The 23,783-nt window shown below is 49.3% G+C and overlaps 1 protein-coding gene across 9 annotated transcripts in view; it reads right to left on the bottom strand.

Annotated features, from left to right (window-relative positions):
* The window catches only part of ZNF536 (zinc finger protein 536), a 424,829-nt gene that overhangs the window by 348,843 nt on the left and 52,203 nt on the right, over positions 1–23,783 (bottom strand). For 7 of the 9 annotated variants that reach the window (XM_059152136.1, XM_059152135.1, XM_059152145.1 and 4 more), the window contains exon 2: positions 23,213–23,282. The exons of the other annotated variants lie outside the window; for them this stretch is intronic. The gene's annotated coding sequence lies outside the window, so the exon portion shown is untranslated. The remainder of the gene's footprint in view (positions 1–23,212; positions 23,283–23,783) is intronic. 9 annotated transcript variants of the gene reach the window in all.

Here is a 23,783-nt window from a genome sequence, read left to right as displayed (position 1 = left end):
ACTAACAAAATCATTTTTAGACACGGAAGCGACTCTGCAGTTGTCCACTTGATACCAGTGAGATAACCCGGATCTCTCGCAGCCTTGCCGGAAGTTTGGTTTTCCCCCCTTCTCACCCGTTTCTGCAGCTAAAATGTGCTCGTGGACACAACCCAGAAAGCAAGCGGGAGGTGAGCCAACAGGTCTCTCCTGAAGTTATTTCGAGACGTCAGCTACCTCCAGAGTCCACGCATTTTCCTGGAGTTTGTGTGTGTGTGTGTTGACGTCTTCCTATTTCTCCCTCTAAGTGCCAGTGGACTGCCTGTCTTACTCAAAAACGTTATCCCTAGGCCAGCATGGGAAATTCTTTCACTTGTCTGAGGACTCTTGTCCACGCCAGTCTCGAACATCAGCGCTGTTGGGGGGTCTGGCTTGGTGTGACAAGTCAGCCAGGGGGGATGTGGAACGGGGAATTGCAGTGGACCGACGTGAGGTTCACGTGCCCTGTAAGGCCTTCTCAGGAGCCGCTCTCTGTAGGCGGGGCTCCCTCCACAAGGACCCGGGCGTAAGCCTCTCCTCAGGGAATCAGGGGAAATGGCATGGGGCAAAGCCACACAAGGGACCAGCTGCCTAGAGTCAAGAGAGAAAGATCAGCCAGGTCTGAGCCCAGCTGTGATCACACAGAGACTTCAAGAGACTTCCAGTTGCCCAGCTGTCTGGAGAAGAGAGACCCTAAGAATCCAGAAGTCTCTGAGAACGTCCAAGACTTTACCAGCAGGCCTTGATTCCCTCCAACAGCTGACTACTGATGACTACAGTTACCGATTTTCAATTAACCCAATGAGGTCACTCAAGACCTAGAAAGTTCCAGCCTCCCCTCCTCCCCATACCACCACCACAACCACAGAGCCAGAAAACCAAGATGGCACCCAACCCAAGAATTCCTACCCAGCTGGAGTTGAGTACCAGCTTTGTAAGTCCTTTAAGAAAAAAAAAAAAAAAATCTTCTCATTGTAAACCTTTCTCCCAACCCTATTTCGGTCTTTGGAACTTATGACTGATAATCCTCTTTGTTTCAAGAAGGGCATGGTTCATATGAAAAAAAAAAAAAATTCACAAGATTACATGGAGAGATCACCAAGTTGCCCCAAAATAATGCCACAACGGTCAAGTTCACCTCAGTCCACATTCTGAGTATTTTTAGGGTACTGTTACCCTTTATTTACCCACGCTAACAGAGAAAAGCCGAACACCTCTCTCTCTGGAAGGCAGCAGGTGGAAACCCAGATTCTGCTCCCGGTTCTAACAGTAGCCTCCAAAGGTGAGAGAAGGCACCTCCCTCGAGACGTGTTTTGTAACTTCTCCGGACGCTGCCATCCATCAGCCAGGGCCCGTGTTAATACAGGCCTTCACATAATGAACGGTATACTTTGCAGATTTCTGTTTCCAGAAAAGAATGATTTAATATCATAAAATAAAGCTTCAGACCTCCATGCCAATTACTGTGTTTAAGTCATCGAAAGCCACCCAGGAAGGTTAGGGGAGCATGCCAGTGTTAAAGGAATGTGTAACCCATCTGCAAAGAGAGGCCAAGTTATGCTGCTTTCTGGGTAAGAAGAGCAACTCGCTAAAAGCTTCAACATAGTGAGAAGAAAATGTCAGACGCCACAACCTCATTGCATTGGCAATAAACACGAGCCAATAACTAAATCATTGTCGCCGGTTCTACTTGTGGGTCAGGCTGAGAAATACTGAAACACATAATCAAGTTCTTAATGTATTTTAATAGAAAACGAAAACCGGAGAGATCAGAGCCTATGCACCAGTCCTAAAAGTCAGAAAACGGAAGGAACGGGTAAGAAGAAGGGCTCCCAGGTGAGTGATTAAGGTCTCGGTGGAACAGGCCTGGTGGGAACAGAAGGGACGAACGCTCACCATCCTGACGAACCTCCTGTTAGTCCTCTCCTGGGAGTCTGCTCTGAGAGCCTCAGACAGAACTTTCCAATGAGGAAACAATTAAAATCTAAAACCCTGAAAAACACCCTTCTGATAAGACCCATGTACCTGAGGGAGCAGAGTGGTTTTAATTATTTATTTTTATTTTTTTATTTTTATTTTTTTGCAGGTCCTCTGGCTCTGGGAACAGTGCCCACCTAATCACAACAGCCCAACATGACAGCCTCGCTCCACTCAGCAGTGGCTAGTTTGGGGGCTCAAAGAAAAAAGAAAAAGAAAAAAAAAAGAATGGCAATACTTCACAGATCAATCAAAAAAAAAAAAAAAAGTAAAGTATTTAAATTATTTTAACATCAAGTGTTTTTCAAAGCTATAAATATATGTGAGGGAACTAATTGTAAACTTCTCTCAGAAACCCAAATCCAAATTCATGTTGCCATGTGAATTCGATGATAATAAATTACATCCTTCCAAGTAAAGCATCCGCTGTAATAAAACACCCACCCCAGAGAACTCAGAAGCCCTGATCCCAGCTAAAAGGATTCATGCCTTTAGAATTCTGGGCATATATATTATTTTTCTGTCGGTTCTCTCAACTTCTCTCAATTACTGATGTTCTCTACGTAATGAATTTTCTGGGGGTTGATGTGTGATTATGGCTATATTTTTATCTATATGTTTTGTGGTTCTTGTACTTAAGCTCTTTGCTCACAAATCCTTTATTAAAAGTACTAAATTGTAAAAAGCACATTCATATTTCATTCAGTGTTCCACACAGAAATGTGAGTTTTTGCAGCAAACACAGCTGCATAGAGAAAGTTACCATAAAATAGCACACTAGACTATAGATCTCTGCACTTTGAACATTTCAGCTCAGAAGTAACTTTACTGAAACTAGGCTTTCCAGAACACCTCCATCTTCTCCCTAACACGAACTCCTAACAACCTTCTCCATTTTACAGATCAAAATAACAGATTAAAAAGCCACTATGGGGGTGCCTCGGTGGCTCAGTGGGTTAAGCCTCTGCCTTCAGCTCAGGTCATGATCCCAGGGTCCTAGGATCGAGTCCCGCATCGGGCTCTCTGCTCAGCAGGGAGTCTGCTTCTCCCTCTCCCTCTGCTGCTCCCCCGTTTGTGCTCACACACATGCTCTCTCTCTCTCTAATAAGTAAATAAGATCTTAAAAATAAATAAATATATATATATATATATATATATATATATATATATAAATGCACTATGGATCTTGTGCACTTGTAGGCAAAAGCCAAAACCAAACCCAGAGATGTTTCAAGCTTGGAACACACTACTCTGAGACCCTGCATAGCTTCCATTTGTTCTATCAAATTATTACAGGTAAGTGCCCGACAAGCCCAAGACATGCATATCAATTTTGACACTCGTAGGTCCTTAGACCTTAACTTGAAGTGAGTAAGCAGAGGACGGTGCAGTAGGATGGCCCTGGTGTGAAGACAGGACAGCAGAAAGACAAGAAAGGAGTCCCAGTCTGTCCCAAGAATTCCAAGATATTGATTCAAAACAAGAGAGGAGAGAAAGGCAAAGCTGAAATCTGACCAATGCAAATGAGCATCTCTTCACAAAAATGTCTCTCCGGGGAACGCACACACTGGCCTGGCCAGCTAGCAAGCCACTGACCTTTTGGGGGGGAAAAAAAAAGGAATGTAGAATTAAAACTGCCAATAAGGCAAAACAATTACTCAACACAGAGATTTCATGAGCAAATGAATAAATGGGTGAATGATGTGAAAACTTGTCAGTCGTAGTCAGCATTATAAATGAATCTGATATTAAAATTTGGAAGGGAAGAAGCCGACGTGACCCTCTGCCAAATCAAATCAACACGCACGTTAAGAAGACTGTTCTGTGTCCTGGCTGGGCTCCACACTGCGGTGGACAAAGCCAGGGGAGGGCACCCGAGGGCATCAACCTCTGCCCGATCACACGGGGCACTTGGGAGCAGCTCTCAGCACCCCGGCGGGTGCTGGGAGGAGCGGAGAGAACACCAGGGCAGCTGCTCTGCGATGGAAGGGGTTGAAGCCCACGGGGTCCCTTAGGGGTTTGAGACTAAGGCCCCCGGGCAGCCAGAGCTGGTGCCCCCATATGAGGACCCACCTGCCCAGATTCTCCCTGTCAATGCACAGCTGCACTGGCCAAGCCCTTAATCGACCAACGACAGAGGACTCTCCACCCTCCCCATACAAAGGGGGGAGCCAAGGCGGCCCAGCCTGGGCCCTCTGGGGTACCAGCTCCCCTCCAGGCAGAGTCTCCACTCGTGACATGTGTCGCTTCCCACCCCCCGCCAGCTCTAGCTCCTTTCAGGTCTCCTCCACCGCCCTGACAGGAGTGGGGAGCTCATTACCGTCCACCCCATCTTGGGAAGCCAACACCCAGAAGGAAGGCCCTAGAACAGATGAGAAACTAGTTCCCGGCCACCGGCCTCCGAGGCCTCCGGTCTCCCCACTCTTCTCTGGGTACTTGCTTGGCTCTTATTCAAAATGCTGCAGAGCTTCACATGAACAAGGCTGTCGGGGACAGAGATGTCTGTTTGCCTCCAGTAGCTGCCCAGTCCAGGTAAGGGACAACTGAGAAGCACCTCCAGAGGCCATGGAGCCCTCCTCTGACAGAGGCCTCTTTGCCAATGGGCAGGCAGATAGAAACCTACCTTTGGTCCTACGAGTCCTCTCCAGCCCACCAGGAATACTCGGGCCAGTCTCTTGCCTGTCAGTCTCCTCACACCGGGGAGGAAGACCCCAGACTCAGGCAAATAGCCCACCGGGTCAGCTGCTCTGTGGGAGCCTCTCTCTTCATGGCAACCGAGGCCCTCTCACCCACCGCTTTCACACCAGTCCTAGTGGAGCAAAGCTCTGCTCAGCGACCTCACCTGGTCACCTCACCTGTCAGCCCCAGCTGTCTCAAGGAACTCCCCCATCCCACCCCCTTGGCCAGGGACAGGCAGCGGAAGGCCCTGAGAGCCTACCAAGCCAGGCTCCCCTGGGCTGAATCAGCAAAGTGAGGGGGGCAGGTTACATATCTGGTCCCACCTCCGACAAATTCCCTGGGCTTCAGTTTTCCCATCTGGAGAATGGGTTCGTGACTTCCACTTCCTCCTTTCAGGGGCTTCTGGAAGGCTCCATGAAGAAAGCCTAAGTGATCCAGTTTTGAAAAGCATCTGTCAATTCTGCAGACCGCCTCCAGGGTCTCAAGCTGTGTTTCCTAAGAAGAGGCCCTAAGATAAATCTAGAAGAACAGGGGTGTGTGGGGGAGGTGATCTTGGGTAGTGCGGGTCCTGGGTCAGTCGGAAGTGGCAAAGGAACGAAGCCAATACCAATACAAAGTAGGTAAGGAGGGCACTAGACGGATGGCACCTGAGCCCCAGTCCCACCGAGCTGCTCCAAGACCCCGGGCAAGACTAGGTTGTCCCCACCAAGGCAGGGAGAGGCTGGGTGTCTCCCTGCCAGCTCCCAGCCCAGCACCGACAGAGGGCTGCCGTAGGGGCAGGAACTCGGCGCACTTCAGACCGTCCACACTCGCGTGGTGAGAGGAGCCCTGGGCAGAGTCCAGCTGCTTGCCTTTGGCAGAGGTGGTGGGGGACCGTGTGGGCAGTAGGGCACACCGATGTCAAAAACAACGGGAAACACACTCTGTTTTCACAGACAACCCCTCAGTTGTCAGCCTTCCATAGCAACTGTGAACCCAGCTGATGGTAGAACTGGAGTGAGAAACACCTCTGGGGACTGTCATGGGACACGCCTCCCTTCAGCCAGCCAGAGCCTCCCACCGGCAGCCCGGGACTCATCCCTTCGCCACACATGACCTGTCGGGACACAGATACACTAGCCACTGAGCTCCCTGGTGGGGGACGAACGGCGTGACCAGGACCGGGTCTCACGCTCCAGGAGCTGGGGATCAGGTCTGGGAGATGAAACAGGCACAGTGACAGTGAGGACACCAGGGGCAGGCCCTTCCCCATTCCAGGAGATGTGGGACACCTGTTAGGCTCTAGAAAACATTTCTCCACCTGGACACCTGGACCTCCTGGATGTTAAATAAATAAATATATATATATATATATATATATATATATATATATATATAAATCACGCATAACTAAAGCACCTGAAAGCAAAATGCTTGCAGGCAAAAACCTCAAGTGTCCAAATAATCCAATGAGTCAGAACCACTGATTCTTTGAGCATCCCGGTTTATGGAAGTTTTCCTACCTATTCCAGCTTCCAACGCCTGGAAAATTATGTAAAAATCCCAAGTAAAACAGAGAGTATTTTATAGTCTAGTGGGAGAAAGGGCATAAACTTACAACAGCACCAAGAGTGAAGTCATCACCCGTCCTTCCTTTGCCAGATCTGGCGAGCTGTGTCTAGGGCATCTGGACATAGTGAGTGTCCCCTACGTGTAGTGGCGGGGGAGGGGGGCGGGCAAGACAGGGCAGGGAAGCTGAGTCCTGCCCTTGGGGCCCCAGAGTGACAATGTAAAGACGAGCCTTGGGCACAGCAATCTCACAGGAGAGTGTGGGGACATGGCAGAGGGACACTCTCTAGCCTGAGCCACTGGGAGTTTTGCCTGGAGGACGGGGACAGGTTAACCTTCTGGACAGAGGTTCACAGCAAAGGGATCCCCGCAGAAGGTGGAGATGACTAGAGTATGAGAAGACCGGCTCCCAGGAGTCAGCAGCCTGTGGCTCTTGGGTTGCAGACTCGTCCTCAGCTCTCTAGAGCTGAAGACTCCAAAAGAGAATAATTTCCCTCGAGATATCCCCCGGACTGAGTTCTAGAGCTGGGGAATCCTCAGAGGCTGTATGGACACAGACACCCCACTTCTCCCACCTGAGTCCCCACCTCTGCAGACCTCCCTGGTCTTTGTGCAAATCCACTGGTAGAGGGGACTGAGTGCCAGAGACAGAAACCCTGGGTCCACTCCCCAGGGCCCACCTGCGGCAGAGTTAGAACTGGAACCGCTCTGGTTCTAGCATTCCCTACATGGCTGTGGGCCTAAGTCCTCCTGCCTGCAGGACACACGGAGCCTTTGACCTCCCAGAGACCTGAAGAACATCAGTGCAACCTGTCTGGAGACTTCTGAAGAAACCGAGCCCACCTCCTAACCCTGGTGACACATCCATCCTGTTTAAGAATGACCTGTTCCTTCTCACCCCCCAACCTGCTTCATAGTGGTGGAGAAAATACTCTGTGTCAACAGTTATCAGAAGAAATGATTAGTATACTGTGCTCAAACATGCTCTACATCGTGACTGAGCCATCTCCATGGAAGAATCTCGGGTTCTGGTACCTCGACAGCCGCTCTGCGGAGCCCCTGTCCACCCCTCCTCCCGCAGCCGGCAGCAGTGGGGCTGGATGTGCCGAGCGCAATGGCACCTGGCAGGGACCTGTCTGCACCCAGCCTGGTAATTCCCATATTCCCCCAGCTTTTTTTTCCAGCATCATACATTATATTTAAGTCTCTCCAGCAATACAAATTTCAATTTGGCCAAGCTCTTTAATATTAATAGTTGTCAATCCAAATGCAGAGTGCATAATAAAAAATTTAATCGAAACGAATAGCTCACATATTTCTCTCCCTCCTAAATATAGTTACCAATTAGACAAAAGATTTGGTTATATAACTTTGTAGAATTAAGGCCACCTACTAAAGACCACCAGTTAGGGCAGAGAAAGCCAAAATACCGGATTCCATCCTGTTAATTACTTTTAAAGATAAAACACAGCCAAGTCCTCAGCTCCTTTATTCGTGGGCACAAGCAGTGGCTATCGGATCCACCGGCATGCCATCCAGGGGTTTGCTTAGAGCTAAATTATGATCTGAAAGTTATCAATAATGATAAAACCATCATTTCGATAACACTTTACAACCGACCAGGCCCAACCAACAGACTTGCTCAGGTTGGGGGAAGGCAGTGTTAGCAGCACCACTGCCCCATTGCACAGAGGGGATAACTGAGGCTCAGAGTGGGTCAGTGAGCTTCAATGAGCCACAGTCGGCGTGCTCCTGGAATCCTGTGCTCTGACCCCAGGCATGGTGCTCACCCTAGATCCTACCTCCTCGGACATGAAAGCAGCCACAGAGGTTAATCCCCTAGAGCATGAGAACCAGGTGTTGCTGCCCACTTCCCTCTATCTGCTGAGACCCTGCACATCGCCACTGGACGGGGAGCCCTGAGTCCCAAAGCCCATCAAAACATCACAGCCAGAATGCACCCTCAAGTAGGGCAGGGATGAAGGCAGACTTCAGCATGTGACCCACTGGGGCCCTGATGGGGGGAGCCCCAGTGCCAGGGTTCCACAGGTGGGGGGACCCCCCTGAGAGTCCCACATCTCAGAGAATCAATGAGCAGAAAGGGACCCTGCCTCTCCCATGAAATCCGCCCCCCTGGTTTTGCAGTAGCAGAAACAGTCCTGGAGAGATGAAGAGATTTGAGCAAGGTCACAGAACTGGTTAGTGGCAGACCTGGGACCAGAACCTTACATGCATGCTCCCGCTTGTGCACTGGAGCGTGGAGGAGCTCAGAGCACTAGACGCAGCCCGGCCATGCTCCCCCATTTCGGAGCCAGCCGCCAGGCACTAGGGGTAGTCTCTCAGTGCAGATGCCTCCAGGCCTCTTCCGTGAGCAGCTCTGGGCTCGGCCCTGAGCTCCATCAAGCAGGAAGTTTAAATGAAATGGCTCCCAAGTTCCTTAAATGGTTTAATAAAACATATACTGTCTGCAATGTGCAGTTTATAGTGGGAAACTATTGCCCCTCAGTTGGGAAAAATGACCTCCAGTCGGTAATATTACTTTCAGCTTCATGATTCTGGTCCGCTGTTGGCCATTCCCTCAACCCGCCGGGCAATTCTTTTCCATAACAAGGCGGACTGCAGCCACCATGTGTCCCACTGCCGGAGGTGGCGGAGGTGGCGGGAGGGGCCTCCTCATTGCCCCTTCTGTGAGGGGACGAGACACACAGCAGGCCCATGACAGGGACACATCCAGAGGACAGGAACACAGCTTGGAGGGCAGAGATGCCAAAAAATAAGTGGAGAGCATTCAAAGAGATTTGAGGAACCAGAAAGCAGCACGGCCCCCAAGCTCCTGCGTGCGCGTGTGCCTACTCAATGCCACTCAGATCCTGGAGGGACAGGGGAGGGGTGGGGCACTGCTGAACTCTGCACATGCGCAGCGTAAGACTTAGAAAACACAGGGGGCGGGGGCAAGGAAGGGGCGGAGGCAAGGAAGGGGCGGGGGCAAGGAAGGGGCGGGGGCAAGATGTAATGTGAATTTCTAAACCTCTACGACATTAATAACGCTTCTAATCACAAATGCCATTTCCGATATTTGGTGCTGAAAGGTTTTTTGGTCTCGTCTAAAAAAGTACCGGAATTTGACTGCCAGAAACTGATGACCTTTTATCCTAAAATGTGCGTTGAGATGGCTTGTTGAGCTCATTAGTATTGTATGGTGAATTAGATTAGACATTTTATGATTTTTCAAAAAAAGGCTTTTTTGATATAAAAAAGCAGCAATTTCCTTTTTTGACATTTTTCATTTTTAAGGTAATAAAAATGGCACCTGTGTACCATGGCATAATGGATTAATTAAGGAATATTATGTTTATCCTAACTCTTAGCCGACTTATACATCTCCATAAGTCACTCATAAAAATTAATGCATTATCTTATACCATGGGATGATAGACCTATTTTTACCAAACCTGCTCAGAATACGTTGTTCTAAATTGGATTATTCTGAGAAATTGTGAATACCATATTCTGGTACCATCAGTCCAAAATTATATTGTTATTTTAAAATGTTTTATTTTATATATAAAACCAAAACCTTCTTCCTACTGTGGCTTTGAATCGACAGGCTTTTCTGGCTCTTAGAAGATCAAGCTGCTCCCTCCACCCACACTCCCAGGCAGGCTATTCTATATCTTCTCTCATTCACAATGGATTTGTTGTTTAAAAAACACATGCGCTGCATCAAAGAATCACTGGACGATATTTTTTGGCTATTTCTTTGTGTCTTGGTGGTAGATGTGAATATAAAAGAATATTCATGCAAGATTCATAAAGGCCCCAGATTTCTAAATCAACAGATGAAAAATCCCTAAAAATAATAATGTCCAGATGTTGCTTATTTAAATGAGCTGTTGTCATTTAATGTTGCCAATCACAAAAGTGATAGAATTTGTGAGTTTCAAGGTATTCATAACTTACAGAGGATTATAATTTTTTGTCAAGGGAGCATCCAGGGCGATTAAAATCAGCAATTGCAATAAATAGAAATGATTCTCTCACGGAGGCCACCTTCAAAACTTTGGCCTCACACCACAAAGCCCACAGTCTCTTTTCCAGGCTCCCTTCGGGGGAAACCGTAAGTTGCCAGGCCGAAAATGCAGATTTGTTTTTAATGTGCTAGAACTTCAGAATTGGAGGGACTCTGAGGAATCATATGGATCTCATTTCTCTTTTTATTGGTGAGAAAATCGAGATCCAGGAGCTCAAAATGTTTGACCCAAAGTCCTTCAGCTAAGAAGGAAGAAAGAATCTCCCAGCATCTAGTCATCCAAGATCCAGGCTGGGGCCCTGCCCACCTGCTCAAAGTTAGATTCAACAGCCCTGTGATCCCAGGGCACTGCCTTGTCGAAGATCCTGTGAGACGCGGAGACCTTCAGGCCTCTTTCCAGACCAGCACACCTCCCGGTCTGGGCCTGGGAACCTTCCAGTTGAAGCAGGTCCTGCCAGTAATTCCTAAACCACCACCACAATATATTCCCTGGCCCCATGCTTCCCAGATTTCAAAAGAATGTCTTTTGAGGGGCGCCTGTGTGGCTCAGTGCGGTTAAAGCCTCTGCTTTTGGCTCAGGTCGTGATGCCAGGGTCCTGGGATCGAGCCCCGCATAAAGCTTTCTGCTCAGCAGGGAGCCTGCTTCCCTTCCTCTCTATCTGCCTGCCTCTCTGCCTACCTGTGATCTCTGTCTGTCAAATAAATAAATAAATAAATAAATAAATAAATGTACCTTTGGAGTGAGACAGGATGACTCGATCTTCCATGGTCATCAAGGTCCCCACTCTAGAGCTACCATCACCAGGAAACTCTCAACCAAAGGGTGGGCAGGAGAATCTGCGTCTGAGAGACTGAAGGGTGGGTGGTTGACAGAGCCTGGCCTGATACCAGTAAAACCTCCATCATGGGCATGAAGCCCCCCCACTCTATGTTCTGGGTCAGGCCCAGCCCTCGGCACCACAGGTGCTTTGCCCTGTGTGATCGAGCAAAGGAAGAACACTGTCTTTCTGCAAGTGAGTGACAAGAGGGGGTAACCCCCAGGGGGACACCCTGGGTGTGCCTCCTCTGATCCAGAGGTAAGCTAGGGGCTTAGCTTGACTCAGAGTATGTGGTGATGCCTGTTTGGTTCCTAATGGGTGTCCACACTGTGGGAAGCATGGACATGGGGGATGGGAAGCAGTGGAATGGCTGGTGAGCAGGACATCAATGTGAAAAACTCAACTCAACTCCTAACAGGCATTTTCCTGAGGCCAGGAGGCTCCTGCATTCTAACCCCTGAGCTGCCTGGACAGTACGTCCATATTCTAACAAAGAACATACCAGACTGTTGGGGTAGCCTGAGAAAGGACCCCCTAGGGGAGTTTCACCCCACACAGGGCCACTCCTTCCCCTGAGCTGTCACCCACTCTGCAGGTCCCAAGATAATAGCCAAGTATCGCATCCCTCGGCTATGGCCCGGTGCTCCCCGGCAGAGATGGGAATGGTGAGGGGTCCATGTGTCCCCAGCGTCTCTGGCAGGGAAGGCTTCCTCTCCTCTCTCACAAGATGCAGCCCCATCCCAGAACAGGTCGGCCATCTGAACTGAACAACCTTTTGAAAGCTCAGTCATAAAACTGTCAAAGGTTCAAAAAGGAAGTGGCTTGGGGTCAAACACATTCTATTAAGAAAATGACTTCTGTAGAAATTCCATTGAGCGGGATGTAAACTTTCCCGTGCGTGCCTTTGCCCAGCATGCTAGCAGAGGAAATAATGGCCACCAGGAGACGTCAGTAAGCAGGTGACCAGTCCCAGAAGAGCCTGCAAACCGGCCTTCCCTTGGAACCCCCCTGAACACAGAACACCAACAAGGGAAAATGCTCGGGCTTGAGGTTGCGCTGGGCTCCAGGGCGGCTTGGGATGGGCCGTGGGGAGGGTGTCGGTGTCTGAAGCATGGAGGAGGCAGTGCAGTTCTGGCCACTGGGGTGACTTCCTTGGCGGGGGGACCTCGCAGGGCCGCTCAAATGCCTCACCTGTCCCTGCCGCCAACCTCCAGCTCCAAAGCACGAGGTTCACACCCTGGGAACCCAGCGCAGGTGCGCCAACAAGAGGAGGGCTAAAGGGTCCTGCAGGGTCCCACAGGACCTGGAGGCCATGGGGAAGACAGCATACCTCCCTTCCCCCCAACTCTGCCCCAAGCACACAAGGTGACCTGGGAGCAGAACCAGCTCCAACAGGACATCTCACAAGCACCTGCTGTGCGGGTCGCCTCCCTGGCTCCGGGAGTGCGTGGTAGATAGCACATGGAGGGCCGGCCCACACAACCCTCCGCTGTGAGAAGCAGCAGCCACGGCGGCTAGATGCGGACCCCGGAGACTTCCACCCACCGGCCCTTTTCCTGGCTGGCTCCCAGACTCTCCTCCCAGACATTTCTGCACAGATCAGCGCTGAAGGAAGAGGGCCTCCCCCGAGAGGAAGCTCCCTGGCCAGTATCCCCAGGAGGCCTGGGCCACTGGGACAGTGACCGAGAAGGACAGCCCTGGTGACTTTGGGGGCTCTGAGCTCTGTCAGCTGGCCCATCGGGGCAGCGAGCACTTAGCCCTGCTCTGCTCTCTTCCCAAAACATCAATAGGCCCAAGGCTTGGCTGCCACGCTCCGCTGGCCTTCCCGACAGCGACGCTCGCATCCCTACACAGGCTTCGTTGAACACTTGGGACACACACAGCATGAGATCACGACAGTCCTTATTTCACGGGATCCTTACAAGACTTAAATGAGATCATGCATCTACAAGGTGAACAGTGCCTGGCACTCGGGGAACAGTCAACAGGCAAGCCCAGCTGCCCATAGAAGGCTTCACCCCGCACTGAGGCTGAATCTTCCCAGGCCTCCCCACAGGTAGGAGTAGTTAGAGGCCAGAAGACATGCTGGAAAAACTGACTGCAGGACAGGACAGACTGAGGGCCAAAGAGGGCCACTCCTGGCAGCAAAGAGGACCACGGAACCTGCAACCTTCTCAGTTGCAGAAGCGATTGTCATCAACCCATGATTACAAGTCTTGCCTTTACCTCGGAGATTTACAAACATGTTTCTTCTGCCCAGAAATATTGTGCAAGGGAAAGCTGGACAAGGAAGCTTTTTGCATGGAGCAGATGGGCCTGGCCCCGGACGGAGCGGACGGGGGGTCCCCGAGCCCTCAGCCCCACACATTCAGGGTCTGTGTACCCACTAGGGGCTGACTTAAGGACATTACACCGAGGGTTTGCACAGTTCAGCCCCTGGAACAGCAGCAGTGACGTCACCTCGAACTTGTTAGAAATTCATGTTCTCGGACCCCACCTCAGACCTTCCATCAGAAAGTGTGGATTTCTGTTTCCATAAGCCCTCCACATGCCAGTGACGCCTGCCAGGTGAAGATCTCCTGGGCTCCCCAAGGTGGCAGCCCTTGGATTGCTCCGGGGTGGGGTCCAGACTTGGATGGGTCGCCGACGCCCCCCAGGGTCTCCTAATCTCCAGGGCGGAGAACCACCATGTAGCCCCTGGCAGCCCACAGTGCTGCTCCCGGAGGGCAGCAGCCACATGGCCCAGGACACCATCGAGTCTGTGGATCTCTGTTCCCCAAACCTAGAGTCGGAGCCCACACGTTAACCATGATCCCAGCACTGTGTTGTGTATTTCCGACACCTGGTCTAGGTGGTTCTGCGTAAGACCTGGAAAGAACCACGGACACTGTGTGGTTCAAACTCTTCACACCCACCCTGCCCTACCACCACCAGGTGGGAACCTGAGGCTTCACAGGGCACCCTCCCTACCGCAGCTGCTGGAGGATCTGAAAAGCCTCCTCGCACCCAGGCTGGCCCTCCTCGCCATGCCCGCACAGCCCCCAGCCAAGAGTGCTTGCCTCCGCCTTCCCTCAGAACCTTCTCTCAGCCTTCAGTCTGAGGCCTCTGAGGAGGCGGGGGTGTGCAGGGCAAGGACGGTGCCCCACAGAGGGCAGCAGTGGCTCCCCCAGGCCTTCTGCAAACTCCCAGCTTGCCTTCCAGGGAACGTGCCGCTCGTGAAGACTTCCAGGGCTCTCGGTACGGGAGGCCGGATCGTATTAGGGATGTTACGTGTCTAGCAACTCACATCTGGGGGCCTAGCGAGGAGAAACAGAAACCTGGGGGTGATCCGAGCATGCACCAGACTTGGGTTTTTACTGTCAATATTTTCTTCAGCTCTATTTTGTTAAGGGACAGAAACTCGGCAGTTAAGCCCTGCTCATTGACAAGAGCATCATTCTGTCTTATGAGCTGCTTTTAGACATGAAACAATCCACACACATGAATATGAGGAAGACTGGAGTATCTTCTTGGAATATGCCATGAAGAAAATAAAAAAATGTCTTTGGGGTAGAGAAAATTCAACACATCTACTTCTCTACCATTGGCCCCTGCAAACACACACACACACACACACACACACACACACACACACACACCCCACTCCATCTCTGCAATGTTCCCTTCCCTCTGGGCTGCATGTTCCTCAGTCCTGAGGTGAGGCCCTTACCCACCAGGGCTTAGCATGGGGACTCAGGTGCCGAGTTCAGCTGCTAGTCAAGAGAGTGACCAAGAGATCTGGCGAGTCAGAGCCAGAAGAGGCAGGACACCTAAGGTCACATGTGTTTGTGGACCATCCTACTGGGCTCTGGGCAGCCAGACACCATGACCAGACCCAAACTTAATCTTTAAACAGGAAAAAAAAAATCATAGATATCGCCATTTCCAAAGCCCAATATCATTCTACTTGCTCTCAGGCACAAAGCCATTTCCAGACCAATTCATTCCTTCAACATTTCCTAAGCACCTAGTAGGTGCAGGCCCTTTGCATCAGGCACCGTGACACATTTGTAACCACAAAACCCCAAATCCAAAGTCACTGCTCTCCTTCTCCCAGTATGCTAACATGCCGATCACATTATCATCCTACAACCCCGATTATCATACTTTCCTTTGTGCAAAATGAGTTGCGCCAGAAAGCTGTAAGGGTAGGAGCCCAGCTCTGCTGGGCTGAAGCCACGGCCAAGAGTTCGTGGAAAATGCTGCTGTGTTTCATACTGCAAAAGCACGAAGCCTTCTGTTGAAATACAGTAGTGACAGGGAGGAAATGTCATGCATTCCCAAACAGAGCAGGAGAACCACATTGCTGTGCTGGGGACAGACCCAAGGCCAACCATTCCCTAGAGCCCTCCAATATCCCCAAAGCTTGGACTGACAGATTATTTCCATAACGCACACAAATATGTAAGATCAATGGAGACTTTGCTCTCCAACGGAGAAAGAACAGATCACTATTCATGCTTGGTGCTCTGCGTGGAGAAAGGCGAGAATGTTCCAGGTACCAAGTGTACCCATCCTGGGGGACAGAGAGGGATGCAAGGAGGGGAGGAGGCAGGGAGCGACACCTACATGACCCCTCAGTAGCAACAGCTGACCTCTGAGCCCGAGACATCAAGGGGATGCTGAGACAGTCCCTGGGAAATGGGACAGCAGATCCCTCCACATCGGGAGGAAAAGATCTGGGGCCGGCCCAAGATCTCTATGCTAGGATTCATGCCACAAAGCATGTGATCTCAACAGTGAAGGGGAAATAATCAATCAACACGTTCTCCTGTATACCCTGGCTTTCTTTCCTCTGGGTTAAGAAAATAATTCACTTTTTTAATGCAAGAAGAAGTTATTGATTTCTCTCTAATCCCGAGGAAACGCTGCGTGTGTAGACATGCCAGCATCCCAGAGCCGTGTCCTGCTTCAGCAAGGTTGAAAGTCTATCCTGCCACGGGGCACAGGGCACACATCTTTGCATTCAAATATAAGAAACCAAGGAAAGCCCATCTCCTCCACACCCCCTCGTGTCCTTGTTTCCTCCCTAAATTTGCCACTTCTCCCAGTGACAACAACACATTTTAATATATATATATATTTTTCCAACCAGGACCTGACCTTGGACTTACAAAAACCCTAGCAAGGGATCCCCAAACAGAGTACGTTCCCAATGATCACATTTATGGCGATGGTGACAAGTGTGTGACATAGGGGTCACGGGGACAAGCACGCGCCTCCTGGTTTGGCCGTGTTCGGCTGCAGCACTGGGGCAAGTTAGCTACGTTTGGTGAGCCTCAGTTTCTTTATCTGCAGAGTAGGCTGCTCCGGGGATTAAGCCAGATGAGGGCTCGCAAGATCTTAGCCCAGTGCAGGGCTGGCCAATGTGTTCCATAAAGGGCCAGGTGAGAAATATTGTAGGCTTGGCAGGTCACACAGCCCGTCAGTCCCGCAAGGAAGCAGCCACAGGTCATCCATAAATGAATGGCGGGGGGAGCCTGGCTACATAGAAAATCTTCTGTATGAACACTGAAGTCTGAATTTCATCTACCTTTCACGTGTCACGGGACCTTGTTTCTCTTTTGATTTTTTTCAATCAACTTAGAAATGTAGAAGCCCTTCTTAGCTCAGATGCTTACAAAAACAGGCAGAACCACAAGAACCTACCAGCTCACACCCAAACAGGAGGGCAGCCCTCAACAATTCAGAAAATAAGCATTGAAAAGGATGTGGAGACACTGAAATCCTCGTGCACTGGGAAGGTGAAATGGTACAGCAGCTACGGAGATGCTTAAAAAAAAAAAATTACAGATAAAACTACCATATGATTTGGCAATCCCACTTTTGGGTATGTAGCCCAAAAACTTGAAAGCAGTGTCTTGAAGAAATATTTGTATGTCCACGTTTATAGCAGCATTACCCACAATAGCCAAGACAAGGAAACAACCCAAGTGTTCATTGATGGATGGGTAAACAATATGTGGTATGTACACACACACACACACACACACACACAGAAACCCTTGTACACACATAGACACACACACACGCACACACACAGTACAATATTATTCAGCCTTAAAAAGAAAAGAAATCCTGGGGCGTTGGAGTGGCTCAGTCAGTCAAGCATCTGTTTTTAGCTCAGGTCATGATCTCGGGGTCCTGGGATCGAGCCCCACATCAGGTTCCTTGCTCAGTAGGGAATCTGCTTCTCCCTGTGCCTCTGTCTGCTGCTCTGCCTACTTGTGCCCTCTCTTTGTATCAGATAAATAAATAAGAGCTTAAAAAATTATTGGGAAAAAAAAAAAAGGAAATCCTGTCACTTGCCACATTGTGGATGAACCTTGAGGACATTATGCTAAGCAAAGTAAGTCGGTCACAAAAGAACAAGTACCCTATGATTCTACCTCTACAAGATACCTAGAATAGTCAAGTTTACAGAGACAGAAAGTAGAACAGTAGTTTCCAAGGGTTGGAGGGAGAGTTATAGGGACTTATTGTTGGGGGGGGGGGGTACATAGTTTGCTTGGGACAACGAAAAAGCTCTGAAGATGGACGGTGGGGAGGTTTGCACAACAGTGTGAATGAACTCAATGCCACAGATCTGGACACTTGAAAAATGTTAAAATGTTTAATAGAAAGAGAAATAGTAAGTGTTACGTATATTTCATTACAATTCGTAGACGTTTTCTTACGTGTTAAAAAAAAATAGGCAGCATGCCAAGTATGACCCACGGGCCATAGTTCACCAACCCCAGGCCTAGGGCATAAAAGTAAGGCAGTAAGCATCACCCCAAAAAAGAAAATGAAGGGAAGGAACCCAAGGTTGTATGTGAAAAGAGGACTCAGAGGCAAGTGAAGGACTTTCTAAGAATATTCCCTCAAGTCTACCAAGCCCCTGCCCCGGCCCCGTCATCACCTGGGCAGAGACAACAAAAATAGAAGCACCCCCAGGCTCTACAGCCCCACACTTCCATCCGGCACCGGCACCGACTGTGTAAGGGAAGCGCACATGTGCATACGTGCGAGCACGCCCTAAGATGCACCGGGGACACCCCGTGGGCTGGGATGGGGAGGCGAGGCCACACGGGCCCCCCACGGGGCTCACACAAGGAGACACACCCTCCCTGGCGTGGTCAGTGATCTTGTCAGGGACGGAAAAGTTCAATGACTACAAGGGTGAGTTTAATTATATGTTGTCGCTGACGAGCAGTGGTTCCAACGGTACAATTACACATGTATTTATCAGCAAGATCCTTGCATACATAATGGACCGAAAGCAAAACGTTAAAATTTCAGTGGTCGCCGAAAATATAAAATGGGGCCATGTTGCGAAGCGGGCCGGCTCACAAGGGGTGGGAGAGGAAAGCCACGGCGTTCCCCTGCCTTCCAGGATCCAGCTGTTCCCACCCACCACGACCACGTGGCAGCCATCCCAGGAATGCGCTCCCCGAACACCAAGTAAATCCCAAAGCCCAGTGGCGTGTCAACATTGCTCCCTGACAAAGGGGACGCTGACTCTGGAAACTCACCACCTTTCAGAAGCTCTGTGAACTGGCTAACCACCGCGGGCCCCAGGGGTGACGGCGAGACCGCATGCCGGGTAGCGCCGGGGAGGGGGTTCCACGCTCTGGTATGAGTCTGAGGGGAAAAGGCTCATTATCTGAAAATGGCCTATACTTTCCTGAAGCTGGAATAAATAGAGAGAGGGAACGTTGACTAAGCAGAGAAAATGCGAATGAATAGCACCAACACGTGTACAACAAACACTTACTTGGAGCCAGACGTCGTTTTAAGCACATTTCATAGATTAGTTGTATCATCTGCTACGTTGTCATGATTGTCATTCCCAGTTTACAGATGACAAAAATGAGGCACAAGACTAAGTCCCTTGATACACAGAGGAGCCAGGGTTCTAACCAGGAGACCTGAGGTTCCAGAGTCCATATCTTTGCTATAGGCTGCTTGGTCTAGGGGTCATTTGTCTCTCTTCCTGTTGTATGGCTTTTACACGAGTGAGGCTGTGATGTTTGTTGTGCAGAAGTTACAAGTCAAGCGGGTGATGACTTTTACCCTCATCACTGGGAATACGTTTCCAGCAGATAATGTCTGCTGTGCCAGGCCTTGGGAGCCCCACCACCCGGGGCTCAGCCTGTCTCCTGAGATGGCTGACCCCACATGGCCAGGCACTGCCCAGTCCCACAGAGATCAGGCATGGAGAATCTGCAGAGGACACATGAGAGCGTCCAGAAGAACAGGAAATATAAATTAGAGTCTTGTCCAGGACACAGACATCTAGTCATCTGGACAGAAAGTCTGAGCCTCATAAACTCCTTGTCCATGTACCACATTGAAAGGGGTCACCTTCTCCTGCCCTGCCTCCAGATGTTCAGTCTCAGTCTTCTGTGTATGTGTCCTTGTGGACATCTAAAGATGTTTATACAACAAGGCACCCATGTGGTTTCGGCTTACAGAGATTGCCCGGCACAATCCTAAACATATTTTTCTATTTTAAAAACTGGATTAAAAAGAAGAATAAGAAGGTCTTTGTACAACTGACCATTTAGATGTAAAAAAAAAAAAATTGTTTAAGAGGACAAGGGGTGAAGAGATGGTAAAAAGTGGGATTTCATTTGGACTGCTAGGCTTAGATCTTATTCTAAGATCTGATTCAGGTTTGAGATAGAACTCTATCCATTTTCCCAGCCACTTACACAACAACCCATCCACCCATCCACCCATCCAACTGTTTTTCCAACCACCCATCCCTCCATCCATCTATCAATCCACCCATCTTATCAACCCATCTACCCATCCATCCATCCATTCATCCATCCATCCCTCCAACCATCTATCAACCCATCTATCCATCCATCCATCCATCCATCCATCCATCCATCCATCCCTCCAACCATCTATCCATCCATCCATCCCTCCAACCATCTATCCATCCATCCATCCATCCACCAATCCATCCCTCCAACCATCTATCCATCCCTCCAACTATCTATCCATCCATCCATCCATCCCTCCAACCATCTATCCATCCATCCATCCATCCATCCATCTATCCACCCATACATCCATACATCCATCCATCCCTCCAACCATCTATCCATCCATCCATCCCTCCATTCATCTATCAATCCACTCATCCATCCACCCACCAATCCATCCTGCCAGTCATCAGTATTACTGAGAACCTACTATGTACCAGAGACCATTTCAGGAACATGGAAAGCCAACACTGAAGAACACACACAAGGCCCCACTCTTACCCGGTTTATGCTGCAGTGAGAGAGAAAGACCAGAAACCAGTAAAGTAGGGGTGGGTCACCAAAATGCTTCCTAAACCAAACATCACAAGGTATTTAAAATCCTCCTAAAACAAAGGTAAATCAGAGCCATTTCCTCATTTGTTGTTATCATCAAGAATCTGTTGCAAACAAGAGTGTCTTCTATGGAAATGCTAACCGTACAAAAATGTATTCCAATGTGGCAGAAATCATTTGAGGGCAAATACTACAAGCAATATTTTTATGACAAAAGCTTTATTTTTTCGCCTGCTCTTCCTTGATTTAAATATATACATGTATGTGGGTGCACACGTATCAAGATTCAAGTATTTCAATATAAATTTTGTATTCAAAATACTTTTCCTGATTTCAGTTGATTGCATATTTCGAGCCAATGTTGCAGCAGTAATTTTTGTTCTGAATCAAAAGCAAGGATCTCTCTCTCTCTCTCTCTCTCCTGTGCTCAACAACCTCTCCTTCCCCCCCTACCCTCTAGTTCTAAGAAGCCCAAATATTCAAAATCTTTCAGAGCTGAGTGGAATCAAGGGCAAAACCTGTTCCTCCCCATGCATTTTCCCGCTGAAGCTTTTGGGGGCTGCGGGGCCAAAGCGCTGGTGAAAGCCACGTCACAAAGGCATCAGAATAGAAGGACAAACCTTCCCATTTCGATTTGAGTGTGTAATTGTTTGAATACATCTCGCCTGCGCTCCAATAATGTCATCCTTGGTTGACACAGATTTTAAAGCCCTTTGAAAAGGTGGAATGTTATCAATCACGGTCGTGATTATAATGGGATTTAAGTGGAAGAAGCTAAGATTCAGACCCTTGCTGGGGCCAGGCTCTGGGACAGAGGAGGGAGGAGAAAGAAGGAAGAAGCCTGGGTTTCTGCCAGGAAAAAGATGCAGTGTGTAACCCTCATCCCCACATCTTCCCTGCCAAAACCAAAGATGTCCCAAAGAAGGACCCCAAAGCTCAATGGGAGCTCCAGCTGGAGCGAGATCCCCTCACCCCCAAAACCCATCTTCTTGTGTTCCTATCACATCGGACCTGTGGATGGTTGTGGCCCCCAGGGGATGGCTGGTCATTTCAGGAGATATTTTTGGTGGTCTCAGCTTCGGGGAGCTGGGTATACAGTTGGGATCTGAGTGGAAGAAGGCCAAGGACACTGCTGAACGTCTGACCGTGCACAGGAGGACCCCCGTAGCGAAGAGTTACCCAGCGCAATGTCAGTGCCGAGGCCAAACAACCCGGCCTCAGATCCAGAGAGGCTGAGCTGGAGATGAAGGCTGGAGGCAACCCCAGAAAAAAAAAAAAAAAAAAAAACAGCTTGAAGCTGCTTCCACGGGCTCTGTTACCCTCTTATTCACCAGCAGACCAAAGCAGGCGACAGGAGAGAAGAGAAAAACAGGAGAGGAAGAAAGGACTCTTCGAGTCAAATTACTTTTTTGCCTTTTGATCTAAAACACACCTTCCTTATTACGTGTCAGAAGAGACTGGAAACCCAGCAATTTCTTTCCTTCAAGGCAAAACAACCCAGGATCGGCCGGTGGCGGGTCTCTGAGACTGTCCTACCTCTCCCTGACAAATCACAACACGACTTACAGATGTCACATTCACCCACCGAACCCAATCACATGCCCGGATTACCAAGGCAGAGAATTGTGAATTTCATTAAATATGTTAAAGGGGAAAAAATCAGCTTTGAAAAATAGTAATCCTGTCTTTCAACAAAAATATTATAGGAAGCTATGAATTTGGTAGATCCGAATAGGATGTTGGTACATGTTTTACTAAGGTAATATAATGGCACGCTATTATTAGATCACATTAATCATTACTGTGCCAACGGCGCTGACAGCCCCACTGAAAAGGATTGAAAGGCCTGGTAATGGATATAAATTACCCATTGTGTGATAAAAGGATTTTTACTAAGAAGGTAAGAATAAAACAGCAAATTTCTAATATAACTGTTGTGTAAAAACCAAAATAAAAGTAATCCATGGTCAGTAATATCCACAAAATCAGAAGTAAGCACTTTCTCAACAAGATAAAGTCACAATAATAATAATAAAAAAAGATATATTCAGTACAACGTAAAATTAATTTCTGAGTGCATAATTCCGCTATCAATTTCCGAGGTTGTGTAGTGACCTCTGAGGCCCATGGTCAGGGGGAGGTGGGCTTGGCTAATGAGATCTGAGCCTGAGTTTACAGAGATAGATCTCAGGGAGCTCGGATGAGGAGGCTGCGGGCATCAGACACAGGCACCTGCCCCTTCATTTGTGCTGTAAGTTTTTAGCAGCTTTGAGGCCAGGAAAACCCTCCATCACTGAGTCTGGGATCTTGAGTTTGAGATGACAAACATGAAGCTGCTCTGGGACAAGTTTCCTCTGAGACGGGGCCAGGCCACGGAGCCAACCCGTGGGTGATGGGGCGATGGGCCACAGGTGGTGCCACAGCCTCACCAGCTCCTGTTCCACCTGCCAGCTGGTGGACAGCGACTCTTAGGGATGTCACACAGAGAGAAAGAAGTCACCCTTAGGGGGCTTTGCCCCTTCTGGGACCCTGTGCTGAGACTTCCAGAACATGTCTTGACACCATACATTCATCCCACCTAGAAGCCCTGGGAGCTGCACTCCATCCCAGGAACCCTTGAATCCAGAAGCTTCTCCACAACCCATCTCAGTCCAGGCTGGGGGAGAAGGAAGCATCTGGGAGAACTCTCACCCAGCGCAGGGGGCTCCAGCCTAGCAAGGGCAGCCTGGACAGCCCACACACTCACAGACAGACACCACTTCAACAAACTACAGAACGATGTTCCTTACCAGGCAAGTCTTAAAGCAACGGAGCTCCCTCCTGGCTGAAGGGTATTCTTAAAGCCGTGGTGGGCCGGAACTGCAAAAATAGGACGTGTTAGCAAGTCTCCGTGTCGGACATATCGACGTCAACAAGACAGGTAAACAGCATTCGTCCAAGGTAACCATTTGCCGGGCTAGTTGAGAGTCTAACAATATTTAATAGCCCCACTGCCCCAATTCATTGAGCAATTTAAAAATGGGAACTATGTGACCCTTGCCGCAATAAACCCAATTTGCTCAGCTCCTTTTAATGGGAAATTGCCACCTGCAAAAAGAGAAGGGGGCGGGGCATCTAACCATTTCTTGTCCAGATGGGACAGAAGAAGCAAGCCAATAAGCAAATAAGGCTGGCTTGCTCTCTCCTCTCTCTCTCTCCCTTTTAAATTCTAAAGGTTGAGAACTGAGGGGTTCTTTTTCTCTCTGATTTAAGGAGCTCCCTTCAGGAGACCACAATTCCACCCAAATTTCAATGGACCACAGGTGATCCTGTGTTCCAAACAGGCACTCCATGCCCAAGGCGGCATTCACTGTGTCCGAA

Source organism: Mustela lutreola, chromosome 16, assembly GCF_030435805.1.
Source record: "Mustela lutreola isolate mMusLut2 chromosome 16, mMusLut2.pri, whole genome shotgun sequence".
Lineage (NCBI taxonomy): Eukaryota > Metazoa > Chordata > Mammalia > Carnivora > Mustelidae > Mustela > Mustela lutreola.
Note: the sequence above shows the minus strand (reverse complement) of the source record. Positions and strands in the feature narration are given on the sequence as shown.